At 42.7% G+C, this 10115-nt stretch overlaps 1 long non-coding RNA gene across 1 annotated transcript in view; it reads right to left on the bottom strand.

Moving 5' to 3' along the window:
* Nucleotides 1-242: 242 nt before the first annotated feature.
* Nucleotides 243-10115, bottom strand: part of LOC135508763 (uncharacterized) — a 56446-nt gene continuing 46573 nt past the window's right edge. The window contains exons 2-3 of the long non-coding RNA XR_010450856.1: nucleotides 4447-4513; nucleotides 243-351 (exon numbers count right to left, since the gene is read on the bottom strand). This is a non-coding gene — a long non-coding RNA (uncharacterized LOC135508763). The remainder of the gene's footprint in view (nucleotides 352-4446; nucleotides 4514-10115) is intronic.

The raw sequence follows: 10115 nt of genomic DNA, 5'->3' as shown, positions 1-10115 counted from the left end.
GTTTGTTTTCTCCATAAATCCACACACAATATCCCATAATGACAAAGCAAAAACAGATTTTTATCAATTTTAGCCATTTAAAAAAATGTATAATAATCTGACATTAAAATAAGTTTTCAGACCCTCTAATCGGTACTTTGTTGAAGCACTGTTGGCAGTGATTACAACCTCGAGTCTTCTTGGGTATGACTCTATAAGCTTGGCACACCTGTATTTGGGGAGTTTCTCCCATTCTTCTCAGCAGATCCTCTCAAGCTCTGTCAGGTTGGATGGAGATCGTCGCTGCACAGCTATTTCAAGGTCTCTCCATAGATGTTCGATCGGGTTCAAGTCCGGACTCTGGCTGGGCCACTTAAAGACATTCAGAGACAAAAGGAACACTTATGTGAGAATGCTATTCATTGACTACAGCTCCGCGTTCAACACTATTGTACCCACAAAGCTCATCTCTAAGCTAAGGATCCTGGGACTAAACACCTCCCTCTGCAACTGGATCCTGGACTTCCTGACGGGCCGCCCCCAGGTGGTGAGGGTAGGTAGCAACACATCTGCCACGCTGATCCTCAACACTGGAGCTCCACAGGGGTGCGTGCTCAGTCCCCTCCTGTACTCCCTGTACACCCACGACTGCATGGCCAGGCATGACTCCAACACCATCATTAAGTTTGAAGATGACACAATAGCCTGATCACAGACAACGACGAGACAGCATATAGTGAGGAGGTCAGAGACCTGGCCGTGTGGTGCCAGAATAACAACCTATCCCTCAACGTAGCCAAGACCAAGGAGATGATTGTGGACTACAGGAAAAGGAGGACTGAGCATGCCCCCATTCTCATCAAAGGGGCTGTAGTGGAGCAGGTTGAGAGCTTCAAGTTCCTTGGTGTCCACATCAACAACAAACTAAAACGGTCCAAACACACCAAGATAGTATTCCCCCCCAGGAAACTAAAAAGATTTGGCATGGGTCCTGAGATCCTCAAAAGGTTCTACAGCTGCAACATCGAAACCATCCTGCCTGGTTGCATCACTACCTGATATGGCAATTGCTCGGCCTCTGTCCCCAAGGCACTACAGAGGGTAGTGTGTACAGCCCAGTACATCACTGGAGCTAAGCTGCCTGCCATCTAGGACCTCTACACCAGGCAGTGTCTGAGGAAGGCCCTAAAAATTGTCAAAGACCCCAGCCACCCCAGCCATAGACTGTTCTCTCTACTACCGCATGGCAAGAGGAACCGGAGTGCCAAGTCTAGGACAAAAAGGCTTCTCAACAGTTTTTACCCCCAAGCCTCAAGACTCCTGAACAGGTAATCAAATTGCTACCCGGACTACTTGCATTGTGTGCCCCCCCCAACCCCTATTTTTTACGCTCCTCCTAATCTCTGTTTATTACATATGCATAGTCACTTTAACTATACATTCATGTACATACTACCTCAATTGGGCTGGCCAACCAGTGCTCCCGCACATTGGCTAACTGGGCTATCAGCACCCACCACCCGCCAACCCCTCTTTTACGCTACTTTTACTCTCTGTTCATTGTATATTTCTAGTCACTTTAACCATATCTACATGTATATACTACCTCAATCAGCCTGACTAACCGTTGTCTGTATGTAGCCTCGCTACTTTTATAGCCTCGCTACTGTATATGGCCTGTCTTTTTACTGTTGTTTTAATTCTTTACTTACCTATTGTTCACCTATAACCTTTTTGCACTATTGGTTAGCCTGTAAGTAAGCATTTCCCTGTAAGGTCTACACCTGTTGTATTCGGCGCACGTGACAAAATCAACTTTGATTTCATTTGTTTTGTCCTGAAGCCAATCCTGCGTTGGCTGTGTGCTTGTGGTCATTGTCCTGTTGGAAGGTGAACCTTCGCCCCAGTTTGGGGTCCTGAGCGCTCTGGAGCAGGTTTTCATCAAGGATCTCTCTGCATTTTGTCCCTTCATCTTTCCCTCAATCCTGACTAGTCTCTCAGTCCCTGCCACTGAAGAACAACCCCACAGAATGATGCTGCCACCAACATGCTTCACCATAGGGATGGTGCCAGGTTTCCTGACACTTGGCATTCAGGCCAAAGAGTTCAATATTAGTTTCATCAGACCAGATGATCTAGTTCCTCATGGTTCGAGAGTCCTTTAGATGCCTTTAGGCAAACTCCAGGCAAGCTGTCATGTTCCTTTTACTATGGAGTGGCTTCTGTCTGGCCACTCCACCATAAAGGCCTGATTGGCGGAGTGTTGCAGAGATGGTTGTCCTTCTAAAAGGTTCTCCCATCTCCACAGAGGAACTCTGGAGCTTTGTCAGAGTGACCATCGGGTTATTGGTCACCTCCCTGACCAATGCACTTCTCCCCAATTTGGTCGGGCTGCCAGCTCTAGGAAGAGTCTTGGTGGTTCCAAAATTCTTACAATTAAGAATGATGAAGGCCACTGTGGTCTTGGGGACTTTCAATTCTGCAGAAATGTTTTGGTACCCTTCCCCTGATCAGTGCCTCAACACAATCCTGTATCGAACCTCTTCGGACAATTCCTTTGACCTCATTGATTGTTTTTTTTTTGACATGCACTGTCAACTGTGGGACCTTATATAGACAGGTGTGTGCCTTTCCAAATCACCTGAGCTCAATTTTGAGTCTCATAGCAATACTACTTATGTAAATAAGGGATTTCTGTGTTAAATTTTTTATAAATTTGTACAAACCTGTTTTCACGTTGTCATTATGGGGTGTGTAGATTGATGAGGAACATTTTTGTATTTAGTCAATTTTAGAATAAGGCTGTAAAGTAACAAAATGTGGAAAAGGGGAAGGGGTCTGAATACTTTCCGAATGCACACATACAGACACATACAGACACATACTTCTGACGCTGCAGTGTGGCCTGTATGGTGAGGTGACTCAGAGCCCTGGTTGTCTGACTGAAGGGGGATGGCATGATTCATAGCACCTGAATGTACATGCTTATGCACGTATGCATGTGTGTGCCATAAAACCGCTCCCTTTTGCCATTTGTTATTTCATTTGCCATTTGTCTCGAGCATCCAACATTATGCTGCATCATGTGTAGAGTAGGGATAGGGGGATGGGGGGATATAGAAACTGATGAGATATTGTTCAACACCTGCTGGTTGTGCTGAATGCAACACTAAAACAGGTCACAGCGGCAGGAATTGGGGGTGTGACTGCCACCTGCAGACCAGAATTGTTAGGGAACAATTAGGGTTGCAATACCAGTGGTAATTTGCGTTCAAGTTACTGGAATTTGCGTTCATTTTGGTAATTAATCTTTGGCAATCTTACAATAGAATCGGAATTTTATATTTCAATAGCTTAAACAAATATTTTGATTTATATAAACGATTTCTTTTTGTACATTGTCTATGTGTTGTCGTGGAAATTTCCTGTATTTACAAATCATGAGAGCAAACCACACACAAGTCAGAGTTATCATAAAGTCCATCTTTTATTATATGAGCTCCATCATAACCCTGTGACTCTCAGATCAATTCAGTGTCTATAAATGAATTCTTTGAGAGTCCTTACACATTGCAACTGAGATCCTTTACAGCATGTTATTTTCTCGCTCTCAGAACCATAAAACAAAACCTATCAACAGGCATATATCAAATGCCCCCTCCTTGACAAGATCACAGAGACACAGAGATACACGCTTGACCTCTCCCCTCTCTGCGGCCCAAGTAACTTAGTCCTGACAGAGAACAGATGACTGCAAATGGCGAACAGTATTAGACAAAAATAAATATTCTGATGAGAAGTAACTCACAAGCATATAATGAATATAAAACATCTTATCTATGTTAGCCAACTAATTCTGATTATTCCCCAACAGTGTCCATATTGTTCATGAGTTTCTAGTGGATAGACCATGCGGTTGAAAAATAAAATAGCATCATTAATGAGAAAATCATCCAATCAACAATGGCATTCTTTTCAATGAACTCTGTAACTTTTCAAACTCTTGACTTTTTTCACAACTGCCACCAGTTTGGCATCAGAACATTTACAAAAAAGACATACTGACATAACCGTTAACAAAGTGTATACAAATATATAGGATATTTCATGCTGAAGCCCTCATATTAAACAGCAATAACATTCACTAAGTGATGGGTTATATTTAGGATAATGTTTTACAACTTTGTTAATCTATTCTTTGTGTAGTTTTATTGCATTATCTTATATATTATACATGTGATAAGGCCACATAGAGGGCCAGAGTTAATTACAGACACCTGTGATAATCTGAAGTACCCAAAAAGATCACGAGATGTCTTGTGATAAATCCCAGAAAATTCTTGAAAGTTACCACAATTCTGGTAGTTTACTGGTAAACTTTGACATTTTCCTGTAATATACCCTCCTTTTGTAACCCTAATTACAATACACACGGCCTGTAAGGAAAAACAGAGAGAGAACACTTACCATAAAGACCACTGAACATAGACCATCTCCGTGTCCTCATTAATAAGACAAACGTTGACTCAGCCACCTACAGAGCACAAGACAAAGTGGGGAGGTTAGAGGCTACACTAGGTGTTGTCATAGTAGTGTCTTCTGATAGGTAGTGTTGATGTGGCTAATGAAAACAAATTACGAGGAATAATTCCACTAAAACTGCCTGGCTAGCTAGCTAAACATACTGTGAAGATGCATTGTTTAACACAGCATGTGTTAAACAATGCATCTTCACAGTGTGTGACCCATTTCAGGAAACTAGGCATATGTCGCAAGTCACGACTTCGAAGGAGAGCCATTTGAACATTAAAAAAAACAGTTTGTTATCAAAATGTGTTTTTTTTTTTGGCAGAAATGCCTTCTGGAACATGAACTTTGCCATCTGTCATCTGCCATCTGTAAATACGAATAAAATTGTTCAATTATGAGCCTTATTGGTTAAGCCACAGAAAAAGTCAGCAACATTCCCACTAGCCATGATTGGCTGAGATAATGAGTGTTTGCTGGACGTGCCGAGAGAAGAGTTCGGATTGGTCTATAGAAGGCTTCTGTCTATTTGAGCCGCTCAGTCTGTGTTGGTAATCCTGCCGAATGCAGCTTTTTTTATGTATTGTGTAGTGGAGCTGCATACTTGTTTCTCTCCACTTTCTGGAAGATCAAGTTTTGCAATCAGTGGAATCAGAGAAGCTAAATAGCTATGATAGCTAAAGAGATAGAGAGAACAACTGTCTCCGGATTACATCTTCAAACTAAGGGCATCTGTGAGGATGGAGATGCACCATTATGCATGAAGATAGATGAAGATAGTCTAGCTAGCTACATATTCAGATATTACACTTTTCTAATTTTGACAGAGAGTGGTTTCATTTCAAGCTCAAGTGTTAGCTGGCTGGCTCCCTCGCTAAAGTTATGTGTATGACATTATTATTTGTATCCCAGAGCCGTTTTCTTTGCCTGTTAGAGCCTAATGTTAGCTAGCTATCATTAAACATGTTTGGTTAGCTCCCAGCAGATTCATGCAGGGCATTAACGAAATGATTTGGCGCTACGTTCACTGTTGTTTACCGAGCTAACGTTAGCTGGCTGGCTCGTTAGCTAACGTTACGTGACGTGTGTGATCTTACACGTAGTTTACTAAGCTAGGTTCATTGTTTACCTAGCTAGCTATATGTCTTAAGCTAAAGTATACAACCGGTGTCAGTAGACATCTGCAAAAAAATTGTAATGAAATTGTTGTCAGTAGAGCTGGTTAGGCTGTTTTCATGTTATCCATAGGTAAACAAATCACTGGCACTCTGAACGCTCTAAGAGCGAAACGAGATGGGTGGAACTAAAGCTTAACCTCTTTGAACTCTAGGGGCAGTATTTCATTTTTGGATAAAAAAACGTTCCCGTTTTAAACAAGATATTTTGTCACGAAAATATGCTCAACTATGCATATAATTGACAGCTTTGGAAAGAAAACACTCTGACGTTTCCAAAACTGCAAAGATATTATCTGTGAGTGCCACAGAACTGATGCTACAGGCGAAACCAAGATGAAATTTCAAACAGGAAATGAGCAAAATTTTTGAAGCGCTGTTTTCCAATGTCTCCTTATATGGCTGTGAATACGCCAGGAATGAGCCCACAATTTCTGCCATTTCCCCAAGGTGTCTGCAGCATTGTGACGTATTTGTAGGCATATCATTGGAAGATTGACCAAAAGAGACCACATTTACCAGGTGTCCGTCCGGTGTCCTGCGTCAAAATTGGTGCATAAAAACCTCAGCTGCAAGTATTTTTCCATGTAATTCAGAGAAGAAAGCAGACTTCCACGAACGATATATCAATGAAGAGATATGTGAAAAACAACTTGAGGATTGATTCTAAACAACGTTTGCCATTTTTCAGTCGATATTATGGAGTTAATTTGGAAAAAAGTTTGGCGTTTTGGTGACTGAATTTTCTGTTTTTTTTGGTAGCCAAAAGTGATGTACAAAACGGAGCGATTTCTCCTACACAAAGAATCTTTCAGGAAAAACTGAGCATTTGCTATCTAACTGAGAGTCTCCTCATTGAAAACATCCGAAGTTCTTCAAAGGTAAATGATTTTATTTGAATGCTTTTCTGTTTTTTGTGAAAATGTTGCCCGCTAAATGCTATGCTAAATGCTACGCTAGCTATCAATACTCTTACACAAATGCTTGTTTAGCTATGGTTGAAAAGCATATTTTGAAAATCTGAGATGACAGTGTTGTTAACAAAAGTCTAAGCTTGAGAGCAAATATATTTATTTCATTTCATTTGCGATTCTCATGAATAGTTAACGTTGCGTTATGCTAATGAGCTTGAGGCTATAAATAGGATCCCGGATCCGTGATTGCTCGTTGCATGAAGTTAAGAGGGTGTGAACGTTGCTGAATGGGTTTAGATAAAGAGGAGCTCTTCACTAGATACCAAAACATTCAAAGGCCATTTTCTCCAAAGTGAGTTTACAAGTTGATCAACTTTCAAAGCAGAATAACTTTCCCATTGCTCCTCAAAAATGCAGTGTATGTCATACCATTTTGTCCCTCGGAGTCTCTACTTTTATCCAATGTAAAAAACACCATTTCACATTTTGCTACATAAAACCTAATCCAGGTGGTGAGTTACATTTTATGTCTACCTCCCATCTCCCTGCCAGCCTCCCTCTTTTTCCCCTGTCTCTTTGCCTCTCCCAACTGTCTCCCCCTCCCCATCTCGCTCCTCTCACATGTTCAGGGGCCAAACTCCAGTAGAGGGCAGTGTCTTTTCACTATGTCCTATCCTCCCCTCAGACATATAGCTCGCTTTTAAGATATTCCAAAAGATCACATATAGCTCTCATTCAGCAAACACCTCTAAATATCATAACTTTAGAATGAACTCTTCACCTGCACTCAAACGTCTCATCCCTCCCTTCTCTATAAAGACTTCCTTTCCCAGATGGATGGATTTTCATGTATGTTACTAGGACACCTATGTCAATTTTAGAGTTGTAATATATAATTCCATGGGTGATACAGGGTGGTCCAGAGGGGAATTTTACACAATCAGAAGAACAGATTCAAGCATAGGACTACATAATCAAGAATAACACAACTGTAAGCATATCTATAGTATCATGTCTGTTTGTTGCAAGGCTAGCTGGTTTAGATTACTGCTCAGACCACATTGTGCAGTTGATGTAGTGTTAGTCTCTCATGGATAGACTACAATAGATGCATGTAGGATATATACATGTGGGATCAGGAATCCCTTTCAGATTATAATAAACAAGATTATATGGGACAGGGGGACCAGATCCTAGATCAGCACTCATAGTCTGAGACACTCTATGAAAATGGAACCTGGTCTGGGTGAAGCACACTGAGAGTGCTGCTGCAGTGTCTGATTGTCAGACCCTACCCTAGTCTAATAGTGGGGCTAGAGGTACAGTATATTAGGGTGCAGTAGACCCCCCAGTCATGGCGGACAACGAGGCCTGAGTGAGACTAATAATGCAGTGTCTGAGTTCACAGTAGCCTGTAGTTTACTGCACAGCACAGCCATGAGGACGGAAAAACAATCTGTGTCTAGGAGAGACTGAGCAGCCTCTCTATCTCTCTCTGTTTCTTTCCCTCCCTTCCTCCCTTTGTCGCTGTCGCTCTTTCATCTCTGTGTTTCCTCTTACTCTTCGGTCCGCCCTCTCTCTCTCTCTCTTTTTCTGCCTCTCTCCCCATCTCTCTCTGCCTCTCTCTCATTCGCTCTATCACTCTTTCTCTGTGTCCTAAGATGCCCTCAATTTCTTCATTTCATCTCGTTCCTGTGTGTGTGTGTGTCTTTGTTAGTCTTTCTCTCTGTTTCTTCCTCACCTCTCTAACTCATTAGGTTCCTGTCATTCTGTCGTTGCCAATTCCTTTTTCTCTCTCTTTCTCTTTCCTCCTGATGAATATCCGCATTGGTTGCTATGGCACCAGACAGAACTCTCTCCCTGCTCAGACACAGGGGTAAGTGTGATTGTGTGTGTTTGTGATTATGTCTAGCAGTTTGTGAGTGTCAGCGTCTTTGTGTGCCAAACAGACAGAGAGGTGTTTGAACTCCTAACATTATAATCAATTTAGAGAAGGAATGCAGTATGCAGAAAAGGAAAGGTCACTAAGCTAAAACTTTTTCTCTGCCTCCCCATCTCTCTCCATCCGTCCCGGTCTCCCTCTCCTTGTTTCTCCCCTCCCTGTTTCTCTCCCTCCCGTCTCTCTCTCTCCCTCCCCATCTCCCTCCACTCCCGTCTCTCTCTCTCTATCCCCATCTCCCTCCCAGTCTCTCTCTCCTACCCGTCTCCATCCTCCCCATCTCTCTCTATCTCCCTTTGTCTCCGTGCCTCCCCCCATCTGTCTCCCCCTCCCCGTCTCTCTCCTCATTCCAGTCACAACTTTAAGACTTGTTTTTGTGCTGCTGTGCGGTTTGTTGCTAACGTTTCTCTGCTACCTGCCAACTTCACGGTTTTTACTTTTTAATTACCATTTTATGTTGTATTTTTCCCTCGCTCTACTTTTTTCATTCAACTTTTTTACCCAGGACGCTTTATGGTTCTACACGATCTCCAACAGCCGAAGCTAAGTAGTAACATTAACTTTATGCCATCTAATTGCAGTCGCTGTACTCATAATATACAGGAGAACGATCACCTTATAGCAAGGATAGCCATGCTGCAAACCCAGCTTCAGACGCAATCGTTAAGCAAGGGTCATTTAAGTGTAGGAAAGGATGAAACAGCGTCTGTGCCACCAATAAGTACAGATAGTAGTATAAATCCCCTGGCACAGTCCCCGCAGCCGGACAATTTTGTCATGGCTTCTGGAAGAAAATGCTGTAGGAATGCTCAACCGGTGTCGCTCATTCAGCAAACAGAAACTTTCAACGGTTCTCCCCATTAAGCAACGAGTCAGAGTCTTCTCTGGTCTCTCTTCCACCCATTACGGGGTCTGAGACGCCGAAGCCTCCCACAATTATAACTGACCAATTGATCACCCTAGTCATTGGCGACTCCATTACCCGTAGTATTAGATTTAAAAATAATCACTCAGCGATCATACACTGTTTACCAGGGGGTAGGGCTACCGACGTTAAGGATAATCTGAAGCTGGTGCTGGCTAAAGTTAAAACTGTAGAGTGTAGAGAACATAGGGATATTGTTATCCACGTCGGTACCAACGATGTTAGGATGAAACAGTCAGAGGTCACCAAGTGCAACATAGTTTCAGCGTGTAAATCAGCTAGAAAGATGTGTCGGCATCGAGTAATTGTCTCTGGCCCCCTCCCAGTTACGGGGAGTGAGGAGCTCTACAGCAGTCTCACAACTGAATCACTGGTTGAAATTGTTTTCTGCCCCTCCCAAAATATAGAATTTGTAGATAATTGGCCCTCTTTCTGGGACTCACCCACAAACAGGACCAAGCCTGGCCTGCTGAGGAGTGACGGTCTCCATCCTAGCTGGAGGAGTGCTCTCATCTTATCTATGAACATAGACAGGGCTCTAACTCCTCTAGCTCCACAATGAGACACGGTGCAGGCAGGCAGCGGGCTGTTAGCCAGCCTGCCAGCTCAGTGGAGTCTGCCACTAGCACAGTCAGTGTAGTCAGCTCAGCTATCAC

The sequence above is a fragment of the Oncorhynchus masou genome, chromosome 22 (genome assembly GCF_036934945.1).
Source record: "Oncorhynchus masou masou isolate Uvic2021 chromosome 22, UVic_Omas_1.1, whole genome shotgun sequence".
In the NCBI taxonomy this organism is placed as follows: Eukaryota; Metazoa; Chordata; class Actinopteri; order Salmoniformes; family Salmonidae; genus Oncorhynchus; species Oncorhynchus masou.
Note: the sequence above shows the minus strand (reverse complement) of the source record. Positions and strands in the feature narration are given on the sequence as shown.